Source organism: Python bivittatus, unplaced genomic scaffold (assembly GCF_059951505.1).
Source record: "Python bivittatus isolate LINGU-HERP-01145 unplaced genomic scaffold, Pbiv_v1 ctg000020_np1212, whole genome shotgun sequence".
Classification (NCBI taxonomy): domain Eukaryota; kingdom Metazoa; phylum Chordata; class Lepidosauria; order Squamata; family Pythonidae; genus Python; species Python bivittatus.
Window position 1 is genome coordinate 110810492 of NW_028277030.1, and position 24185 is coordinate 110834676.

The following is a 24185-nucleotide window of genomic DNA, read 5'->3' on the forward strand; positions in this document are numbered from 1 at the left end:
TTTTTAGAAATAGTTCATGACTGAGGGGAGTGATGTATTTGGCTCAGTCTCTTAGTCCAGAAGACTTATGTCATCACAATAACCCAAGTGATATGTACAGTTGTATTTTCTCATAATAATGCTTTGCAGTGTGTTTTGCCTATTTCTCCATTTTCTTGTATGTCTCCTTTCTGCCCCCATTGAAATAGAGATGGTGTAAACCATGATATCCAGTGGTTAATGTTCTATGAAAATAAACATTGGGAAACTGCATCAAAACATTGCAGTTCCTAGCCTGGTTAGGACCCCTTCAGCAAGCCTGGAATACAATTGCTTGGAGCTTACAGAAGCTATAAATCAAAATATTTAGTTTTTAGCCTCTAATCATGCTCATTACCTGGCATTCTCTGAACCCATTCCAGTTGTCTTGCTTAAATTATGACATCCAGAACTGGTCATTAAAAAAATGAGATCTGGTCAATATAGAATGCAAAGGAGCTAATATTGCCTGTGTTTTGGAATCCACTTCTGTTGATTCAGCCTAAAACTGTTTTCTTTGCCACCTCACTACTCTGCTGATTCATATTCAGTTTGTAATCAACTACAATTCCAGGACCTTAGTTATCAGCCAGGTATTATTACCAAGCCAGATAGATCCCCTTCTGTATCTGTTCATTTAATTTCTGTTTCCTAACTGAAGAACTTTGCATTTCTGTTAAATTTCATTCTATTATTTTCAACTCACTTCTCCAACCTATTAAGAAATGTTATTTCTGTCTTCTATGATATTAGCTACCTCGCCAAATTTTGTATGTTCTGAAGATTTAATAAGTATTCTATTCATACCTCGTTGGAGCTGTTAATCAAAACGTTGAAAAGTACAGAATCCAGGCCTGAAACTTGTGGGGCTTCGAGAGATACCTCACTCTAGGCTGATGAGAAGCCATTGACAAGCACTCTTTGAGCATGATCTTAGTTAGCCATGTCTCCATTTAATAATTGTGCCATCCTGCCCATACTTTCTGATTAAAACATTGTAGGGTATTTTGTCAAATGCTCTGCTGAAATTAAAATTACTTATATCTATAGCATTGTACATGTAAGTATTATTTTTGTCAGTAAAGTAAATAATAAAGAGTTAACTCTCTGGGGAACAAAGTGGCTTTGCGGTGTATACATCTTTTTTTCTTAATATAATTTTTGAGTTATTTTAGCCTCATAAGCATATTTTCATCCAATTCCTCCTCTCTGGAGGCACATAATTACATTCTGACACAATTGGTTTTTATGTTGTGTGAAAATTCAGAATCTATTTTTTGTTATAAATGAACATCACTCCAACTTAAGCTTAGAAGAAACTTATTTCTCCGTGTATTTCTTAAAAATGAAATACACCATTTAATTTTTATAGCACATATTTTTTCAAATAAAGCAGGTATCCAGTGTTTCTCTAGTTTGCCTTATTAGTTAGAAAGTTATAGCTCCTAACAGACCAGCTTTTCCACCCTTTTTACTGCCACCACACAAAACAGTGGCAGGAGGAATAGAAAGGAACAGACCCACAACTGAACATGAGTTACTTAGTGGCATGCCACACTCCATTCATGGTGCTAGGGTTCTTCTTCCCAAATCACACATAGGACAGTAGTAGCTACCACTGGCAGTTCCAGCAGCTATAGATACATGAGAGATAATCTGTTCCCTGGCCTGCAAAGCAATTTATGACCCCTCTTTCAGACTGATATTTAAACTACTTGAAGTATAGTTCATACAACTGAATGAATGGCTTTTGAAAATTAATAGGGGTGTGTGAATATTTGATTCAGAGATTTGATTAGAAGACAAACTGAATCAACTTTCCGAATAAAACTGTCAAATTAATTCCACATTGATTTAATAACTTGATCAGATTTGCGTATGTACAAACCATCTTTTCTTTATGAATCAGATCAATATTCCAAAGTAAATCAATTTTCCTAATCAAATTCATCTCTCTTTTTCAAAGAGAGATTTTAATACTGTGCACTGCTGTGGTCCCAGTCCACATCTTCTGTTTGTGCTAGGAGAGGAACATGTGTTGTTTTCAACTCCTGTAGTGTTTCCCCTTTTCTCCATTTCAGTTGATGTCCTCAACATTTCATGGCTCACTTTCTCTCAATATTCACAGCCTCAGAGTTTAATTTACCAAAGATTATGCTATCTGTATTTTCTCTTAAATATGCAAAAATCACTTTGGCCCCATTTTACTCCATAATGTATAGGCAGAAGATCACCAAAGTTTTGTATTATATAATAGTGGTAATGGCACAATTTTTCAAGTCTAAATTTTGCCTTAGAGTTAGCCTGGAGCAGTTTATTGCCAACATAGATCATAGATACCTAGGCTGCAGTGTTGAATTGAACTGGAAAATGATAATGAATTTAAGAACTGCATTAGATATTAGTATTCTTAACAGCTTGAAACAATATGTACAACGACGATTTTATAAGTTTGTTACTATAGCCTTTTCAGATCTTGAGAGAGACTTGACAAGCTATTTTTTTCACCAAAAGAAAAAAAGAAAAAGCTCCATTTCAGACATCTGAAAACAGAATTAATTTTCAAAGAGCTCCTTGGTGCCAAGATGACTCATATGCCTTATGAATGTTCTAGATGAAAGAAGGAGGTGGGCTGCCATACCCTTCTATTTTGTAATCTTGCCACATTATCTGCTTGATAGCTGCTTGGGCAGCTGTAAAGATTCTTCCAGCTTGCAGTGGTCCAATGTCGCAGAGGCACATGATCTGAGAATGCCATGACAGCATCCTCTGCAACATTGCAAAGGATTCTGGGGAGAATCTCTGCATTACATACTACTTAATTCACACCCTTAAAATATATCTAATTGTTTTGTTCAAAGCCAGTGCTTCTGTTGTATTTTGCAGCTATAGATGGGTCATGGTTTTCTAAGAGCACTAAAAGCAGTTTGAGAGAAGAATTACATCACATTTCTGTTGTTTTCCTTTTGAGGAGGCTTTTAAAAAAAAAAAAAAACGAAGCAGAAGTGGGATGAATGCCGCATGAAGTATAATGTAGCATATATCAGCTATCTGGAAAAACTAAACTATTGTCTGTTTTCACCTTAAATGAACCTATTAATTCCCATTGAACCATATAAAAACATTTCTCAATGTATTTCTGCATCAAACCTATCCACCTAAAAGCAGCTGCTTATTTCATATGCAGGGATTCATGTGTACTCTTGCTTTATGTTGGAGTGGAAAAAAGAAGAGAGCACAGAACTACAAATCTGCCTTCTGTATGTTCTTCCCATTTCAGAACCTGCTATATGCAGGAAAAGAAATCCTGCATGGATGGGAAAACCAGATACACTGTTCCACCACTATCCATACAATGTGATATGCATGCAAGGATATGGCTTTTTTCTGAACTTGGCAACATATGATTATTTGCTCCTAAATGCAGGAACAAATAGTTATGATCAATAGGCCTGCTTGTTCCACTTTTTGCATTTGGAGCAACTCCTCACTGTATTTGAGGTTTGCTTACACCCCTGTAAGCAAATAATATTGGTAAGGTGAATTTACAAAATGGAAAACATTTTTTTAGTTTAGCATTTGAGAAACTTGTATTCAAACCTCTGAATAGCCATTCCAATATGGTTGCCCGATGTTGTTAATGAGGGTGGAGTGTAGGTTATGAGAGTACAAATATGTACAAAACTATGATGAGCTTCAACTTCCAAGTGAAAAAAAGATTTGTGTACCAACTGCATGCACACTTCAAAGCACATGGCCATTTTAGTGCACCATCCTAATTATCTATGCTATTGATATGCTTGAGTAATGTATCTGTAGCCCAGATCTTACTTCACAGTAGGAGACACCCCCCCTTGAGTGTCTAGTTCTTGAATCCAGTCTTTTCATTTCAAATCATCGTGACAAAAACAAGCCTTAGATAAAATTCAATTGCTGGGCTTCTCTATGCAAACACTGTGCTTATTAGGATTTGATAATGCTAGAACTGCCCTTAAACAATGTATCTGGGATATAGATTTACAAACAAATTTAAGTAAGGTGCTGCACCCCAATATTTGTCAGTTTCTACCACAAGGGTTCATTCCAGCTTCTTATTTAACATCTATTACAATTCTGAAATTTCATAAAGCTTTCACCCTAGCTAGAATGGACGCATTGCCCTCAGCAGGCCTTTTTGGACGTTTTAAGGGCATTCCTATGCACCTTCGATTATGTCCATGTGGAGACGGCTCAATAGAAACACTAAGCCATATGCTATTATATTGTATAATATAATGTATAAGGATTTTAGACAGATATATATATATATATATATACCCGATATTGAAGAGATTTCCTGGCAGGGAGTGTGACTTCCATCTAATGTTACTCCTTTCAGACAAAGACCTGGAAATATCCTCCCAAGTTGCCTGGTTTTGTGGTACCATCTGTACAATATGCTCCACCATTATTTAGAGTTAAAATTCCACAACATAGTACCTTACTTTGATACATGTTACTTACATGATTATTTTAATTACTAGATTAAATAATATTAATTGTTTTGTTTTATAGATATATATAAATGTAAGATGGTTGCTATTGCATACTTTGATTGTATCTGGCCTTAGGGCTGTAATAAACGTGTGTGTGTGAATCCGGTCTTTTGGTTTTCTCTCTCAAAGCTTTGAAGGACTCATTCAGTCCTGTGCTGTTCATGGACACAGAACACTTAACATTTTTTTTTATGAGTAACATCCAAGTCTTTATTTAAAGAAAAGGAAGAAAAGAAAAATAATTTTGAAATAAAATGTATTCTAATAATACACTTTATTTTCCCTTGCATATTGATTATAAATCTTAATGCAGTGTATGACTTTGTGTATGATGGCATATTTGAAAAATGTATGGAGTGTGAACTTTTAAGGAAAGTCCCACAATGCCAAATGTAGTCCATTCTGTTAAGTTTTGGAGATGTATTCTACTGTTGGACAGTCAGACAGACAGACCAATGGGATACAGAGCTTGGACTCCCTTTATATAAGTTCTCTCCAACATTTCATCGGGTTAGAAAGAAAAAAAAAATTATAGGTAAAAAGGTCAGTTTTAAGTCCCCTCCCAGTGTAATGAGGACCAGCAATTTATGCTTCTGAAGTATGGATGAAGTCTGCAAATAGTGCCTTATTGAGGACCAACTATCATATGTAATTTAAATTATACTAATGTAAAACATTGCCACGGTTGTGTGTTACTGCAGACTAATTTTAACTTCATTAGGTTCAATAATTTTGGTTCTGCTACGCAGTCCTTGAGAACTGTTGATGTTAAGTGTTTGACAGAAAACCTAGTTTTCCACTTTTCCCCCACATTTGAAAATATTTCAAGAAGCCTGAAGACAGAAAAAGTTTTTTCCCCTCTTCCGTTGCTTTCTTTTTTACACTGAATTCAATAAGGAAAGGCTGTGGTTTAATAATTTCTACAAGCATTCATAGTACCTTTTGGGGAAAGGGGACTGACCTTTCCCTATTTTTAATAAAAACCTTCAGTCTTTGCTTTCTCTGCAATACTAGTTTTACGGTATCCCCCCAACCCCACCTCCACGCACAAACATACACACAAAGAATGAGGAGTGCTTTTCCTTCGGAGTTCCCAGATTAGAAAAATGCTGGCAAAACCCAAACAAATAGAACTCCTGGGCTTGATTGTTTCCTATCGGGGCGGACCTTAGTGAATAATGATACCCTATAGATTATATCAGTTTGTATAGATAATGCTAATTAGATAAAGAAACAAAAACAATTTGTGACTGACTAATGTAACCATAAGGTGTGTAGGAGAGGTTAATAACATCAGTAATTGTGTGGCAAAAAAACCTGAAGGGCAAAGTCAGTATTTAGTTGCATTTCCATGCTGTCTCTTAACTTCAGGTTAATGAGTGTCACATACATGCCCCTCTGGGAGGCAGTAGTTGGATCAGAACCCTTGCAGTCAGAAGGTAAATATATTCTGTCTCCAATTCTGCTACTGACTATGATATTGAGCATCGCCCCAATTCACTACATGCCAAAAATGTACACTTGGCAACATAGATATATTTTACAGTGATTCTTCAAAATATAGTGAGGTCTGTGTGTGCGCACAGTTGCAGATACTGCTGAATTAATTTTGTGGATTCCTGAAAAGAAAGCAATTCCTTTTGTATGGGTAGAATGTATACAAATGACGTATGTATGCAATTTTAGCTATATTCTCCATGGTGTCTCTTGGAACCTTGGATACGATAGCAGTAGGACTATGAAGAGAGCTTTTTTTCCACTGGAGTTTTAACCATCTTTAAGGTGAAGTGGCATCTTGCTTCTCAGTGTTGGAATTGAGTACTTTCTATTTCCATCTGTATGTATGTCAAAAAGAGGTTTGTGCATGTATGAAAAGAAGACCTCTTGGTTCAGGTCTTAGGCCTATGTAGTGTAGCTTTCTGTAGAACAGTAGACTCAAGCAGATGCATTTGGAAAGCTGGACTGGAGAGTGATAGACCCCTTCCCCAGCAATCAGTCTGTAATACATGCTGCTTAATACTCACAAAGCAGGAACAGCCATCAGTATTAGTAACTATTGATCCTTAGTTGCTCCATGAAACCACACAGTCCCCTTTTTACAACAGCCTAAGTTGATTCAAAATGGCCCTGTCTTGATACTTCAGCTAGAAATATCAAGGCAAGGGAGATCAACTCTGCAAGATGAGGTGCCATGTGATATGAGCTCAACTCACCTCCATGGAGTAGAAGGCCTTGCTGAGGCCGAATGCTGCCGATCTGAGTATCTCTTGACTTGGTCAGTGGGTCGTCACAGCAGTTGAATATGTCTGTCCTATCTATCTGTCCATACATCTATGTTATGTTTCAGTGTGGGGAGACATTGCTTGCCTGGCTGTCACCATAGGCACAGGGAAGCATAAGATGGGATGTGCATGCTCTCCTGTGGTCTCTGTGATTGGGGGTGGAGTAGAATGGGTAGTAGCTTGGAACGTTGCCAGTTCCTCCAAGTACTTCTCCCATAGGAATTGTAAGAATATTTTGGTTTTAGTTTTACTTTTCTCAGCAGCCCATAGGCATATCCAGCCCATTTCTGAACCCAATCTTTCATTTGCCAGCTTCTTCCTCCTGCCAAATTTGGCCCTATGCCGAGGGATAGACAAATGGACTGATCCCTGAGCTCCTTTACATAATTTCTTTTCAACATTCGGCTGGGTTGAAAAGAATAAAAATGTATAGAGGAGTAATTTACAGGAAGAAATTAATCTGCTCAAGACACCTTCCAAATACAGATTATAGCATATAGAATTTGGGATTGTGTGATGCAGTTGTCCTCTGTATGAAATGAAACACACATACACGCACACACACAAAGCAAAAAAAAGGGGGGGATTCACTAAAAATAACTTCTCTTTATCCTACTTTGGACACATTATGCGAAGACCTAGCTCTCTGGAGAAGGCTCTAATGCTGGGAAAGGTGGAAGGAAAGAAAAGACTACCACCAGCAGCAAGGTGGATAGACTCAGTTAAAATAGTAATCAGTACATCATTGGAATTGCTGAAGGACCAGGTTAGGGACAGATCACCATGAAGAAAATCTTTCTATGTGGTTGCTAAGAGTTGACAATGACTTGATGGCATGTAATCATCATCACAAGAAAATCACCTACATTTTTTTTCAAACTGAGTTTATTGATAATGAAAGATATGGTCTGGATCTCCTGGAACAACAACAACAACAACAACAACAACAAGAAGAAGCCCTCTTTTCTCTAAACTAATTCCCATACCAAGATATAAAGGACTCTCCCAAATTCCCAACATTTGGTACACTAAAGACTGTTCCCCTTTTATTGATGCTGCCCAAGTGTCAGGTTGTAAGTGGCCTGTTAGCGGAATTGTTAGCTGACTAGCTGAGCTGTATGAAACAAGGCAGATAAAGCTGCTGCTATTGCCGAGTTTTGGGAAGAGGATGTGATGAAATGGAATTATGAAGGCCAGGCTCAGGGAGATAAGCATTTTCTTAGCTCGACGCAGGAGCGTGGGAACTACAAGAGGATGAAACTGGCACCTCCCTGAGGAATTCACACTGTTGTGGCTGGCTGACTTGGGACCTGGGGTTTCAGTCTGGGAAGATTCTTGCTAGAGGTTGTAGCTAATAAACATAGCTGAACTGATTTTGCATTGTCTCCTGGAGTTCCTTGGGCTAGGCCTGACAGAGGAGCACCTGTACTAAGCTGGGAGTAGAATGGTTCCTGGGCAGCTGATTTTATCATTCCAAGTGATGCCACTGCCAGGTATGCCCTTGCATGTCCTGTGTCCATCCATGTTACAGGTTGGCTAACCTTGTGTAATGAGCCCCTTTAAAATGTATTTTAATATAACTATACCCATATTAAACACACTCTCCAAAACCAAGCTGGCTGCTTAGGGTGCTTCTTCCTGATGAAACGACCTTTTCTCATTCTCACTTTCCCACTCCCACTCATACACACAGACGCAGTTAGCACTCTAATTTTTAAAGCAAAGATTGCTTCTTTTGCTTTGAACCCTAGCTCCTCTTCGAAGGAATGTTAGGACACACTATTTACATGTGTCACAGGCAATTAAGGTACTGCACTAAATTTCTGTCTACCATGCATTAAATAGTATCACACGGCAATGTTGCTGTCACCATATGGCCTCTGAAAACTTAAAAACATATAACTTTCAAGGAGATCTTTGTTCATCTTCTTGGGAAGAATGCTGTCTGATGTGTTGTAAAAACAATAGTCTCCCATTGAGACTCATAACATACTGCTGTCCTGTTTTTCTTTTCTGAATGCCCACCTCCTCTGTTGTACTATGAACTGTGAACGTCTTATGAACGCCATGAACAGCTTCTCTCTATCAAGGCCATGCAATTTGTGGCGCATGAACCTAGAGGCATGCCACCAACCCCAGTAAGACTTGTCAGGCAGTAGATGAGCTTGTTTTGCTACCTGTCTGGCACTGTAAAACAGGAGATGTGTTGTGGTTTGGGGGTAGGTGGGTGTCAGAGTGTGCAGACGTGCTCCGTATGGGTTTATTTACTTTATGCTGATTAGTGCCATTCTAATAGGTAGCAATGATTGAGCCACAAATCACTGAACTTAATGAGGTAATACAAAATAAGACATGTAAGAGTAAACTCCAACTTAGTGTAAATACAATGTAAAATGCCAACCTTAGCAAAAGCAGATTAAAACACAGATATTATATACTGAAGGAGTGGCTTATAAGGCCTACATGAACAAAATGTTATGCATTAGATGATGAAATGGCCAGAAAGATAGCATCAGGCAAACCCCTCCAGGTTGGTTATTTCAGTTAGGAGCTGTTACCAAAAAGTTCCTCATGTTTACCTACTTTGGTTTATTAGATAGGGATACTAGGAGAGAACCTCTGATTAAGATATTTATTCACGTATTTAATTTTTATCCTGCCTTCATTTTTTGTTAGCTCAAGGCAGCATACAGTATATACCTAATGCTCCTGCCTCTTGTTTTCCCCACAACAACATCCCTGTAAAGTGAGTTGGGCTGAGACACGGAGAGTGGTGTAAAGTCACCCAGCTGCCTTTTACACCTAAATGAGGGCTACAACTCACCACCTTCTGGTTTCTGTCCCAGAACCTCAGCTACTGCACCAGACTGGATGGATGGATGGATGGATGGATGGATGGATGGATGGATGGATGGATGGATGGATGGATGGATGGATCTTAGGAGGTATGGATACATATATACAGGAGAAAGTGGTGATTGTGACAATCTGATTTCAAGTTGTATAGGTCATTTTACATTTAAAAACAGCTATTTACATTCTGCTTAGAAATGAACCACAAAGCTGATATGATGTCATGATCAAATATTACAGTTCTAGTTGTTAATCTCAGGGGCCTGCTCTGGACAATTCTAAATCATTTTTAACAGTACCATCATATCTAATGCATTGCAGTAGTCAAAATGAGAAGATTCTACAACATGTTTAATTGTGATCTAAACTATTACAATGTGCTTAAACTTCCATGGTAATGCTTGATCATACAGCATACACAGATTGCAAATCAGATCATTTAGTAGAGTTCAGTGTCACCTAAAAAGGCTGAATATGATTCACTTGGTTGGATGAACTACTAATCAACAGTGCCTCTATCTAGCCTAGAATCTCAATTTATTTGTACTTCTCTAGCCCATTGTGATATGCAACCATTGGTTCAGAGCTATTCCTGCTCATGTTCATCCAGGGTGAAAAAAACAGGTAGACGTGGGTATCATTCACATATTGTTGATACTTCAGACTAAATCTCTGAATTGTCTTCTAGCAATTGTACATAAATTAGAGATGGGGAATTGGTGTTTCACCAGAAGTTGCTCAAATATAATTTCTGTAATCCCATTGGATGCTTGAGAAGAGAAAACAGAGGAAGGGGACTATCCCTTCAAATACCTGAAGGGATGTAACCTATAAAAAGAAACGCCCACTTCTGTCCCAAACTGCAGACTACCAGATAATAGCCTTAAATTATGGGAAAGCAGATACCAATTGAGGGATGGACAAATCTTTGTAACTAAGAACAGTTCAACAGTGAATTTCCTTTTGCTGGAAGCATCTAAGCAGACATGGAGCATTATCTGTCAGGGATGCTTTAATTCGGATTTCTGCACCAAGCAGAAAGTTGGACTTGATAGCCTACATGCCTCCTTCTAACGCTGGGGCTCTATGATAGCTTTCAGAGGTTCAGAATATCAACAGAATTGCATTGCATTTGTCTTTCTCTCAATGTAGTTCTCAGCAGAATTTTAACTGAAATGAATTTAGATATCCAAGACTGACTGAGGTTGCTAAGCTACCATATTCTCTATTACTTTGCCCACAAAAAGAATATTAGTCACTGGTCTGTAATTAATAATCTCATCTAGGACAAGCTAATTTTCTTTAGGAAAGTCAAAATATGCCTTCTTTTGGAAAAACTGGAACATTTGCTTTCTCAATAAAGCACTTGTAATTTCCATAGGGCATGCCCTCCCTTCTGCAATAAGGAAAACATATATTTGATCAAACTAGTTGCTGAAAGGTTAGACAAACTCAGCCAACCATCTTGTTCACATCATTGAGCTCTGTTAACTCAAAATCATCCATAAAAACTGAACCAGATAATACTTGAGATTCCCTCGAATAATGGTGTTTGAATAATAGACCTGTGGAAGTCTACTCATATATCCAGGCAAGCTTATTTTCAAACTGTCTTGCAAATGTTCTGCAACATGCTAGGAAGGGTTCTACTGTAGTGTACCTTTCCCTGGTCTAGATTTCAAAAGGGATGTGGATCACCAAAAAGCCCTATTGGATAATACTGAAAGGGTACAGGGATCGTGATGGAGAACAAATTCTTCATTTCCATTACCCCCTGAGAGTAAGCCAAATAATGATTTTTTTCCCTTACCTGCATTTCAGCCATTTTCTTGCTTGCCTCATTGCTCTCTGTTTGCTTAGTTCAGTTCAGAGCAAAGATAGAGGAGAGAAGAGAAAAGGTATGCATAACAGACACAAACAGCAAACAGTGAAATAGAACAATTAAAATACAGGATTGGTGACAGTAGTAAAATTAATTCTAAGCTTATATGCCTGCCTGCCTGCCTGCTTTTATAGCACCTGTGATATGATTTGTTTCCTAATTGCTATAGTCTCCCAGACAAATGTCACTACTTTATAGATAGTTGTTGTTCAGTCGTTGTGTCCGACTCTTTGTGACCCCATGCACCATAGGTTTAAATCTGATAAGGGGAAGTTGACCTAACAGTGTTTGGTCTATCTGAGCATTTGCTTAGAAAAGGTTGAGAATCTTTGTAGGAAGAACAGTACAATATGACATGGGCAACTCACTCAGCAGTCCCAGGAAGGCATGGGCCTAGAGTGGTGTTTTTCAAACTTGGCAAGTTTAAGTTATGTAGACTAGAATTCCCCAGCCAGCATTGCTCCACTGACTAGAAATGTGAAGTGTTGTTTTGGGTTTCTGTGCACCTGGACTATCCGGTTTAAATAAAAGTTGGATAGGAGTAGTATACAGCCCAGTGTCACCCTTTGCTTGAGAGATACTTTGTCCTTGGGCATTGCAGTGGACCTCAAGAACATCATTCTCATGAGGTCTGGTTTAGAGTTCAGCAATTGGTTTGACAGCATTCTTTGTCTGGAACATATTATACAACTATTAATGTGGAAATAGTGGAGACATACTGTATTTCCTTGTTTCTTCTGTTTTGTTTCAATTAGTATTAAGCTGCTATGAGCAATCACAGCATATGTTTCCGTGATTTAGTATACAAATATTTAAATATTTGTTTTGTGCCTTTTAGTCACCATTTTGAAGTGCTATCTATCTTGGGTGCTCAAGTTGGCATATATAAAGAAAATGTCACATTAGCTTCTCTTGCATTTTCCCTCTTTATTTTAATACTGTACAAATCCTTCAAATGAATATTTATGCTTCTTTTGTCTTTTGGGTACTATGTGAGGGGTGGGGGCAGGGAGAATTTTTATGACTTGACCTTGTTCTAACTGCATTACCTTGTTTGTGGTCCAAGAAAAGGGGGGAAACGATCAGAATGCCACCTGTTTATTTGTGCCTATAAACCTCTTTTGGCAATGCCAACTGTTCTCTTGTGGGACTTGCTGCACAGACCAATGTGTTCCAAAATCTGTTGTAGGGGAGCACAAATAAAACAAATGACTGCTTTGTTAATTTTCTTTAAAGTAATTGGATGTTATTTTGGTGACTTCTAGAGCATTATCATATTAATCTACCATTGGAATATTTGGGAATATTTATTGAGGCCTAATACGTTTCTTAATTGGAATACTAAATTGTTAACTGATATCACTGTAGTTCCACAGATGTTGTTTAATGCTCAGTATGATAGAAGGCCACAATCCTGTCTTAGGGAATAAGCCTTATGTATGAGCTCAATAGTACTTACTTCTGAGAAATGAAGTACCTTTTCTTCCTTCAAGGAACTCTTACACTTACACTTGCATTCTAACCTTAGCTACAACAGTAGAACTGCATCATGTGTCTCTGGAAAAGCTAGAGTTTCCAGAAATCACATATATATTATACCCACATGCTCATAAAATCTGTTTATTTATTATACCAGGAATACTTTTCTGGGCCCATGGGTACACTGGAAACTTTGAGAGCATTTTATGGTCATTGTAACCTATGGGATTACAAAGGACTTCTGCCTGTCCCACCAGATCTGGCAGGGTCCCTTCTATTAAACAATGTCATCTGGTGAGACCTAGGAGATGTGCTTTCTCTGTTGCACTACCTGCTCTTTGGAATAACCTCCACCCTGAGATCTAGAGAGCCCCAACCCTCTTGTCCTTCCAGCAGGCTGTGAAAATCTGGTTCTTCCCCCAGGTACTGGGCTGGGATGTTAGCGTGCAGTGGTTTTATTATGGTGTCTTGGATATACTGTATATTATATATTTGTGAATTGTTAACTGTCCAGGGTTATGTATTTAGGATGAGCAGTCATATAAGTTCTCTAAAATACAAACTGACTTGAAGGGAAGTTAACAAATGGTTTCTTGTTACCATCTCTGTCTCTTCAAGATAATGTCTAATGTACTACCTTTTTTATGGGCAGGTGGGCACATTACAGACAAAGTACTGAGCCGCAATCACCATGTTTATTTTCTTAGAATGTGTATGGACTCAAAGTCATAAATAAATAAATAAATATGAAGTCAGCTTCCAATTTCATTCTTTAAAATTGGAAACTTTAGAAGAAGGTGGTAGTATGTTTCTAGAAGCAATCAATGGACTCACTGATCTGGGAAATTTTTTGCTCAGTCTGTAACCTTCCCCTGAGAAGTGATCAGACAACAGCTCTAGAGGATCCTAGAGGGAACAGATTATCTGGACACGTTCCAGTTGGGTTTCAGGCTGGGGTATAGTACTGAGATGGTGTTGGTTGTGTTTGTTGATGACGTTTGGTGGAGCAGGAATGGGGATGGAACATCCGTCCTTGGACTCCTTGATCTTTCAGCAGTTTTTGATATTTTCAATCATGGTATAATTTTGGACAAACTGCAGGGATTGGGACTCATGGGCATGCTACAGTGTTTATTCTTCTTTCTGTGTGGTTAGTTCAGTCAGTGATGATAAGACAGAGAGGACAAGTCTGCAGCCCCTTACTTGTTCAACATTGATGTGAAAGCCCCAGTCCTTGGGAGCTTCCATCTTTGATGGCATAGCATTTCCATATTCAAGATTGGTGTGCCACCACCACCACCACCCCTGGTTTGGACTCACAGATCCTGCTTGAAGAGCAGGTGGCAGCTGCGGCCTTTGCACAGATTCCTCTAGTGCACTGGTTGCACTTGTTCCTGGATTGGAAGGCCTTCCAAATGGTCACTTATTCCTGAGTCACCTCACGAATGGACAGTTGTAATGAACTCTACATGGGGCTGCCCTTGAAAAGCATTCCAAAGCTACAGGAGGTCCAGAATGTGCTGGCGCAGGCAGTGATGCACATGCTATGTTATAACCATGTAACACTACTGCTGTGTTGGCTGTACCAGTTGTCATTTGGCTTTCATGGTGCTTGTTACCACCTGTAAAGCCCTTCATGGCATAGCCCTGGGTATCTGAGGGACTGCTTATATCCAATAGATTCTGCCTGCCTAGTAAAATCAGGTGGAGTGCTTCATTCCCCTCAGTTTAATACTGTTATCTGTCAGGGCCTAGGAGGCATGCCTTCTCTATTGTGGTGTTTGTCCTATGGAACAGTATTACCCTAGAGATCTGTATGGCTCCTGATGAAGTTCTGAAAGGCACTGGAAATCTGGCTGTTTCCTCAGCCTTGGGGCAGGGTGGTTGGTGAGCCCCTATAAGATTGTGTTCTGTTTTGTATCTTTTTTCTGGGCATATATAATCTGTTTCTCTATTTTATTCTTCTGTTTTTTTATTATGTAAGGCAATCAGAGGTGGGTGTTCTTTAAAGCTACATAAATAAATAAAGAGAAAGCAAAAGTGAGAGAGAGTGTGAGTCAAGTGGACAGAATGTCTGGTGGGCACCAAGGAGTGTATATATGTCCATATGGACACTGGTGGCATGGACAGCATGTTCTTGCTCTTCAGTCAGATTGGCAGTGTGAGTTGGGGTACATTATTAAAATATAATAAATGTAGAGGCCTTTACTCATCAAACAGGAACATATATATCTTATGTATCTCCCAAATTTTGATTGTGTGTTCTTGAGTTCATACAAAGAACTTCTGTGTGGGTTGTGCCATTAATGTCAAGGAAAACCTGATATGCTGTATTCAAAATACACAAGTTTACATACATACAAGAAGACACCTCCTTTCCTTGAACATTTTGAAGGGATTCTTATGAGTGCAAAGCCTTGGGTTTTTCCATTCTTCTAAATCAGTGTATATAGGGATTGACACCATCATTAAGAATCTATTTGCTGCTTGAGAAATGTCTGATTCCTAATTAATTTTAAATGCTTAAAAAAATAAAATAACCAAAACATGTAATTATTAATGGGACTTTAAAAATGCAGGTTAATAAAAACTTGCCAGTATATTTTGAGTGGTACTGTGGAGGCTGGAGCTTGCACGTGGATGCTTATCCATGGATTTATCTCAATATTGGGGTGCTTTAACTACTGCTGGAGGGAGCTGGCATCTAGCTGATTGGGAAAGATGTGCATAAAACAAAACTCTGAAGAGTCAGTGAAATCATTAACTGACGCACCTTCTGGTTGTGACAAGTGATGAATCAGCTTTCTTGCCTGGAGCTTTCTTCAGGACAACACCCACAGGGCAACCCTCATATGCTCAAGCAGAGCTTTATCAAATGGCTCCAGTATTCTTCCCAAGTGCCAGAAGTTCTTTTCTGTCTTGTCACTAACCACCTTAGGACATTTCAATGCTGATCTCAGCTTCTTAGCCACAGTTGCATCTTGGGGCCCATGAACAAAAGAGCAAAACCCTATCAAAATCTTTGCACAGCAGTACAGTAGACTCTGCCCCCCCACCCCACCCTATTGTCAGGTTATTTCTACAAGTAGGCAAAACATTTGATGTGCCCTTATTGGAGTTTATGCTTTTTGCAGCCTCTGTTAACTAATCGTTGGCTTTTTCCACTGTCTTGCTTTGATTTGGATGACTGCTCAAAGCACCTGCTAATGGCCTGGAGCATTCATGCCTAAATTTGCAGTATCTGTAGCACTTACACATGGATGGTTAGTACACAGCCAGTGAAATGCTCTGTGAAGCACCTGCTGCATTATTTGAATCTAGCTAGTTTGCTTTCTGCTCATCGATGGAAGCGTTCCCTGCAGTTTTTTCCTTCCTTCCTTCCTTCCCTCCCTCCTTCCGTTTACTCCACTTCACTTTACAAGCATAGAGTAGCGCACATACTGCTGCCCATTTTTCTTGGCAACAGTGAGTGCCGGCCCAAACTTACCCAGTGAGTTTCCGTAGCTCAAGGTAGACTTCAACCTGGGTCTCCCTGCTCCTTCCTTGTCTCTTAATTTTAACCTTAATCACTACTCCACATTAGCTTTCTATCTTACTCTCCCTGTAGTTTAGACTTCTGACATTTCACACATGTCATCTTCACATTCTTTTTATGCTTTCAGTTATGATTTGAGGGAAATGTTTTTATGCTGCCAGCACAGGAATAGCTTGCACATCTCCTGTAGCTTCCCCTTTTTTATACAATAACTACAGCGATGAAAGCATTAAGCAGCTGCATATCCTCTACCATTATGTCCATTCAAACAGAACAAAATATATATTTTAAGATGTACTTTCACTATCAAGTACTTTAAAAATAATGATTGGAATTTCATTATTAACCAATTGCATGAGAATTTGGGGTTGGATTATGAACCCATTTAAGCAGAAAGGTGGGGAATAAATCAAATGCATAAATAAATAGGTGGTTACATAGGCACTTGTGATAGGATTTTTGAATGTATGTATACTTTAATTTTTCAAGTTTACGTTTGCTATTAGATACATTTGCTATCCAAAGGTTACATAAAGACTATTTTATAGACTTATAAGCCATATTTTGGGGACATGATCATTACCATCAGAAGAAGCATAGCGGTAGTCTGCTTGGCACCCCAAGACAGTGGAAGCAGCTAAACTAACCAGAAATGTAAAGCTTATTATTTGAACTGACTTGAAGCTCCTGGTTTAATGTGCCTCTTACAGGCTGGAAATGCAAGCCAGGGTGTGTACTGGCTTGTTCAGAGGGATAACTGGGAGACCTAGTTGAAACAATTGGTTAAACTATTAATTGTATTTGTTTAGTTAACTACCACTCTCCACCCTCCCAAGGTCTGACCTTATTTTATATATTCTAGCATTAAATAAGCTAACCCATGTTTTCTCTGTTGGCATGTTTGCCACTATTTTTTTTTTTTGTTAATGTTTCCCACAAGTTCATGGGGGGAGCATTTCAGAATGACTTGTCATTTATGCGTGCATAGAGCTGTGAATATGATATTATTCTCTGACATGGTCTGATATAGTTGCTTCTTATATTACTGCATTTGTCTTTTTGTTTCTTATTTTCTAGAATTGCTTTGGCAGTTGAAGTGAGTAACACATTGATTAAATAAACACAGAAGAATTATTTTAGCGATCACCATAGTGCCATGGGAACTGTACAATGTTTGTGATTCTCTCTCTGGTTGGAATTCATTTTCCACAACACCATACAAGCGGTCATGCACATACTGTATTTTTGGTGCTAGGGACAATTCCAGATAACAGTGTGGTTTGAAAATACCTCTGCAAAAAACAACAGTATCCTGTATGTAGTTTTCCAATAAAGCATTATTTTGTTTTTAATGTTTTTAACTCATATTGGGAAGCTGAGATGGACTATAACTTTGTTAGACAGTATTTGTATGGAAGCTGAAGTATTTTGCAGTTTCGCAAGGACTGGGCTTCTTCTGAAATGGCAAGGTATTCCTTTGGCAGAATGTTGCTTGTTTGAAGCTTGTCTACTTTCATTAAGAATGCATTTCTATTATCTTTACAATTTGTTATTTGAAGTACTAAGGACTGGGGTTGAATTCAGAAGGGGAAGCTACTGAAGTTGATGTCAAACAAAACAATGCGAAGTATACATTTTAGCCTGCTGGATCTTTGAAATATAACTGCATCAGCCAAGTTGGCAAAAATGTTGTTTGAAGACATATTGCATTCCACGAGCAAATGGAAAAAATGGGCACCTGTCATACTTAGAAAACAGCTGGGCAACCTGGCCAAGTGCCACAGTTTCTTTTCACATGCTAAAGCCATCCTAGCTCCATTCCGAGCACTGAAGAAACCCCTTGCCTTTAAATGGTTACAGAAACATCTACTTAAGTGACAGCTCTAATTAGTAGTTATAAATTGTACTATAGTTTTGTAAACTGACAGCCTTTCTTCTGTGGTTTTAAGCAATAAGGAGTGGGCTGCAGAATTACAGTTTGCCACCAGCCTCTCCCTCCCGGAGTCAGAATGCCTCTTGCTCTTTCCCTTCCAGCTGAAACTGGTTAAGCTTTGCAATGGTTGGCACCGGTGGTGGTTGCACTTATGGAAAACAAAAGGGCTATTTAACCATTCTTGAATGTACATGTTAAGTGCTCATTTGGAGTAGCTCTTATATGATTGAGGGAATCTTAGGTGTTGTGGTCTGATTGTGTGAGCCTCCTCTATGGTATCTCTTCTGTAATGGAAAAATGCCAGAAATATTACACTGACAGCCTTGTAGAGCTTGTCTATGACCCCCTCATCCTCTTTTCTTACTTTCAGTATTGTTACTACTATGCATGTGGATTTAGCCTCTCTTTTAAAATCTCAAAATGCTCACAATGTGATTTCTCTGTTGGGCATTATGGGAAATTTAAAGCATGGATCCAGCTGTCCAATGATGGTAATAGGAAAAATCCACAATTTCCAACAGTGATTGAAATGAGACCAGCAAGAACGTACTGATAGAGGAAAGGACTCACCAAAGAATAATTTTGAACTAATGCTGGGCCCTGTTCATCTGACCTAATAATTAAAATGCTCTTCTACCTACATAAACAACAAATCAGACTGAAGTGGGGGTGGGGAAAATCTTTATTAAGCCAATATTTTTATTAGGAGACCTCAAGGTTTAGCAAAAACAAAATGTGCAGTTTTCAAGTTTCCAAAAATTCTGCAACAGGTAAAATGGTAAATGCATACCTATCTACTCACCTTCCAAGAAAAAAAAACAGCTGAAGGGGAAAAAAGGCTGATGAAGTTTATAGCTGATTCTAGCTGTCTGAAAAAAAAAGATTTTAAAGGATACCCAAACAGAATTTGGATCAGATTAGCAAAGACAGTTAAGAGAGGTCCCCGATGAGGAGACTGTGTTCTAGAAGTATGGAATTGTGAGGATTGTTTCATGTGCATGAAATCTACGTATTAAATTTTTCAGTTGATAGTTAATTGCATTACAATAGTAATTCACTATCCTTTCATACCTGAAGCATTTTGATGCATTTTTTAAAAGCAAACTTATTTTTCAGCCAAAATAACTGGTTCTGCTGCACTTAAGTTCTGATATTTAAGTTTCCTAAACTGATGCAAAACCAGGTATGATTACAGATTAGTTACATTAATTTGGAAGAAATGGAATTACTAGGAAAGAATATAGTTTGTCTCCAACATTATGCTTAGTGTATTTTAATTGAATAAAAGGGTTAATCTATTTAGATGTTTACTGGTTCCAAAGCCTTCTAGCTCTCTTTCCAATAAAACTGAATTTAGATGAGAATACAGTTTAGAATAGAGTTTGAATAGAGTATAGGACCACGTTGGACTATACCTACCAGAATCAACCCTAATGCTCAGCGAACATAAAATAACCTACCCTTTGTTGTCCTTCAGGCTTTCTGGAATTGGAGCCTTTGATATGTAGGTAGACTATAGTCATCAGCATTACCTGCTAAATGGCCATGAATTATGATGGAACCCATTAGAATGTGAAGAAGGTGTTGAGAAGTTGAAATTCTCTGCCCAAACACATTTCTGTTACTGGAATATACTGAACATATGAAATTTTAAGAAGATACAGTGTGGGTTCCCCTCTCCCCACCCCCAGTTTGGGAAGCAAACAGATGGTCATATCACTGAAAGAGTGACATTCCTCTATCTTGGTTCTCTTTCAGCCCAAACAGCACTACCAAAACAAGAACTGGTCAAGGTAGCTCTAGCCAGGGACAGAGCTGTCTGATGCAGCACTTCTCTTTACAGTGATGTGCCATTTGAATGTGGGGAAAACGCATGTCACTACAGTACCCACGCCTCTTAGCTGCTGCGATATAGGCAACGGAATGTTGGCGTACAGGCTAGTATCAAAATTAAAGTTCCATGCTTGCATAGCGCAACATAATTGTGCTTGTAAAAATGGGCTTTGGTGGTGCTTCTGGCATACTGGCCAACATGTGTCAAAACTGACTGATACTGTACTTACTGAACAGCAGGGAATGATGTATGTATCAGTGATGTGATTCGGGCTGCTAAACAAGTCTATACTTTCTCTGTTTTACTAAAAAGCATTATGTGAAAGCTTTGAATAGACGAGTAAAGAGGGAGGGAGGGAGGGAGGGAGGGAGGGAAGGAAGGAAGGAAGGAAGGAAGGAAGGAAGGAAGGAAGGAAGGAAGGAAGGAAGGAAGGAAGGAAGGAAGGAAGGAAGGAAAATGGTCTATGTCTATGAAACTAAAAAAAGGGGGAAGGGTATAATAGATCTGATTGAAGATTGTTTCTTACTGTGGAGTGGGTTCCCTGAATAAATACAGGGAAGTGGACGTGTAGGCTTAATTATGAATGGAAGAGCTAAAATACATGCCAGAAAGTATGAATTGGTGTTATTCAGGCTGTTGTCTGTATGTATGAAAGTAGAAATCCATAGGTTGGTGATAGTTGCATGTTATGCTCCAGTGATAAGTGATAATGGAAAAACCAGAAATGCATTCTGGAAAAATTGTGCAACATTCTGGATGAATGAGATGGGGAGGGGGTATTCTGCTAGGTTACATGAACAGATGGATGGGAAATAGCCTAGCTATTTTAATAATGCTATTGTTGTTTCCTTATACAAAGGGAAAGTTAGCAACAGTGAATGCAAAAATTACAGTTTAAGTTTGGCAGAATTCCAACTGAAAGGTTGTAAGATGTGACAAACAAAATTTGGGAAGAGTAATGTGGATAATGATCTTTCTCTGGTCACTGAGAAATGTTAGAATATGAGAAAGAAAATGTATTATATATATTTTAGTGTAGGGTAGTGAATATGCTTGTGTTATGGAATATTTTGTTCAGATATGGGGTGGGTTTTGTTGCATGGCAATAAAGTATTTATGAAAATAAATGCTTGGCAAATGATTCAGCATTGAGCAAGGAATAAGACAAGGATGTGCTGTGTCCACTTGGTTGTTTGATGAATTAATCAATATATGTATAAGGAATATGATGAAGATACAGGAGTTTCATGGGAATATAAATATACACATATTTTTGTATACAGATACTGTAATGCCTTGTTCTTGGGTGAAAACACAAATGATTTGCAGTTTATGTTAGACTGTAAGATACAGAGAAATATGAATAAAAACATTCATGCCTTAAAGCCTAAGGTAATTGTATTTAATAGGAAAAATGAAGTAAACAATTGCAAGCATGAAATAATATATGGATATGGTAGAAGAAACCATTGTTTGTAAGGGCAGAAAGTTATAAAGAGCCATAGCGGATGGTGTTGATGATAATTAGATTTAGCTATTTTCCTTTTCTAATCTCATGCATTTAATTTCTTTCCATTACTATTTTTGCATAATGTTGCTAACCCCAAAAGGGAATAGCTTATTATTTGGGGACCCAACTCTAGGATTGCTCAATGCACTTACCTTCTCTTTTTCTTTCTACTACCATACAGAAAATGAAAGTTGTGGCTTCATATATGCATTAATGTATCATCTTAATGCATAATAGCCTTCTGAAGCAGCAGAAATAAGCAACCATGTTTAGTTATTTCTTCATGCAAATAAATTCCAAAGTGCTAAGATCACTAAAGTAGAAATTTGAATGGCAGGTGATTCAGTTCATCTCTCCATGTTATCAGACTTCTTCTCTTACCACTATGTTAATAGTCACTGTCCTGTCTCACTTAGTTAAACCTTTTTTAGAACTGACTGACCTTCTAATTTTAGCACTGAAGGACTATAATTAGACTTCTTTCCATAGTTGTTTACAAACACCCCCAATCAGTCACAGTGTGTGTCTGCAATTTTAGAAGGTCTCCGTTATCTCCTCTATATAAGGGTGAGAGGTCATGTCAGTTCATTTCAGCTTGGATGACTGAGGAACACAAGGAGGGGTGTGATAATGGGGGCAGGGAATGATATACCTTTCTTTTAAATAAAAACCGGCCGTGTTCACTGTATACACTTTAGTGAGGTTATGTGTGTTGAATATGCCTTACATATCCTTATTTTATTTTTTTAAATATAACCCCATATACTATTTTGAAAGAAGGCTGATATAGGGAAAAGCCAGATTTAAACTGATATTCAAAGTTGAAAGGGAGGATGGTGTAAACTGTATTTCTCAGAAACAGCCCTATATGGTTATGTGTTCTTTTTTAATTCCAGTAATTTGCATAGTTCAGCTAATTAGATTTATCCATAATTGATAGATTATGTTATTCTGAATAACATTTTAACATTCTCCAGCTACATTTATCAAGATACAGTTTTATAAATTTAATTTGTGTGTATGGGATATATATATGTACATACACACACACGTTAGGCACTTCTATTAAATACCAATTTCATTTTTATAAAACTTAAACTATTTTGGACATTAATTAACAGGGCATGCTTTTGAGCTTGATTACATTCTTACTGTTTCCAGATAATAGGCTCTTCAATTCAAACTTTATTTATTGCATTTATATTCTGGCTCCTCACTGGGAATTCAAAACATTGTATATAAGATTTCTCCTAACTACCTCTTCTTCACAGCAAACCTGTAAGGTAGTCTGGAATGACATGAAATGGCCTGAAGTCACCAAGGAGGAGATTGAAGGTGGGTCATGCAGCGCCAAGGCCAGCAACAAAACCACTAGACTTTACGGGCAGTCAGTAGTACTTGGGATTGAGAAAGGCCTTGGAAAGCTACCTGAGTGTACTAGCAGTACTAATATTAAGCTGTGTAGACCAATGGTCTCAATGTCTGTATGTATTCCCTTTATCTTTGCCTGACTAAGCTTTTTTCCAGATGAGCCTTTTTAAATGAGTGCCCCACTTCATTGACAGAATTTTATCAGGGTCCTGGGATTGTTATACTTTAGTCATAATCCTCTTGTGTTTCTGCAGATCTGCAGTCTGTTCTCTATACCAGGATTCCTCAACCTTGGCAACTTTAAGACGGGTGGACTTCAACTCCCAGAATTCCCCAGCCAGCATAAGCTGGGAGTTGAAGTCCACACGTTTTAAAGTTGCCAAGGTTGAGGAAGCCTGCTTGCTTGCTTGATTTATTTATTTACTTTCTCCCCTGCCCATCTCCCCCCAATGGGAGACTCTGGGTGACTATACCATAACAAGGCAGAATAGTTACACAATATCCTTTGGTAATTCTAAAAGCTTCTAGTCTGGACACATTCTTTGTTTCACTACTTCTTGAGTGCATTTGGAGCCCAGAGCAAAAACTGTAAGATCTCCCCCCATTTTGTAGAAAAAAAGGTGGGTTTTCTCCATGATGTTGTGGTGGACGTGGTGGGGACCTGTGAAACACCTCCTGTATTAAGACAAGATTAGAGAGAAGGCTCTTATCAGGGTGAAGGAGGCACTTCAAATTAGCAAGCAGACCTGCAGAACCCAATTCTTCTTATACACCTGAAAAGAAAGTGAGAGTCTAACTCAATTGCACATATGGTAAACATCCAGACGAAACAAACTACGTATGGCTGCCAAGTGCAATATATGCTTATTTTTAATCCTTCCCTTGTATCTGGGTCTCCAGTCTGGAAGGGGTATATATGCAAATTATTCATGAATAATAAGGGAGCTATATTT

The 24185-nt window shown here is 38.3% G+C and overlaps 1 protein-coding gene and 1 long non-coding RNA gene across 5 annotated transcripts in view; one reads left to right on the plus strand and one right to left on the minus strand.

Moving 5' to 3' along the window:
- The window catches only part of ESRRG (estrogen related receptor gamma), a 439525-nt gene that overhangs the window by 21336 nt on the left and 394004 nt on the right, over positions 1–24185 (plus strand). The gene's annotated exons all lie outside the window — the stretch shown is intronic.
- Positions 21876–24185, minus strand: part of LOC112543287 (uncharacterized) — a 102924-nt gene continuing 100614 nt past the window's right edge. Inside the window, exon 7 of one of the 2 annotated variants that reach the window (XR_003086631.2) lies at positions 21876–23907. This is a non-coding gene — a long non-coding RNA (uncharacterized LOC112543287). Of the gene's footprint in view, positions 24006–24185 lie in introns of both variants that reach the window. The other variant, XR_003086627.2, reaches the window with a different exon arrangement.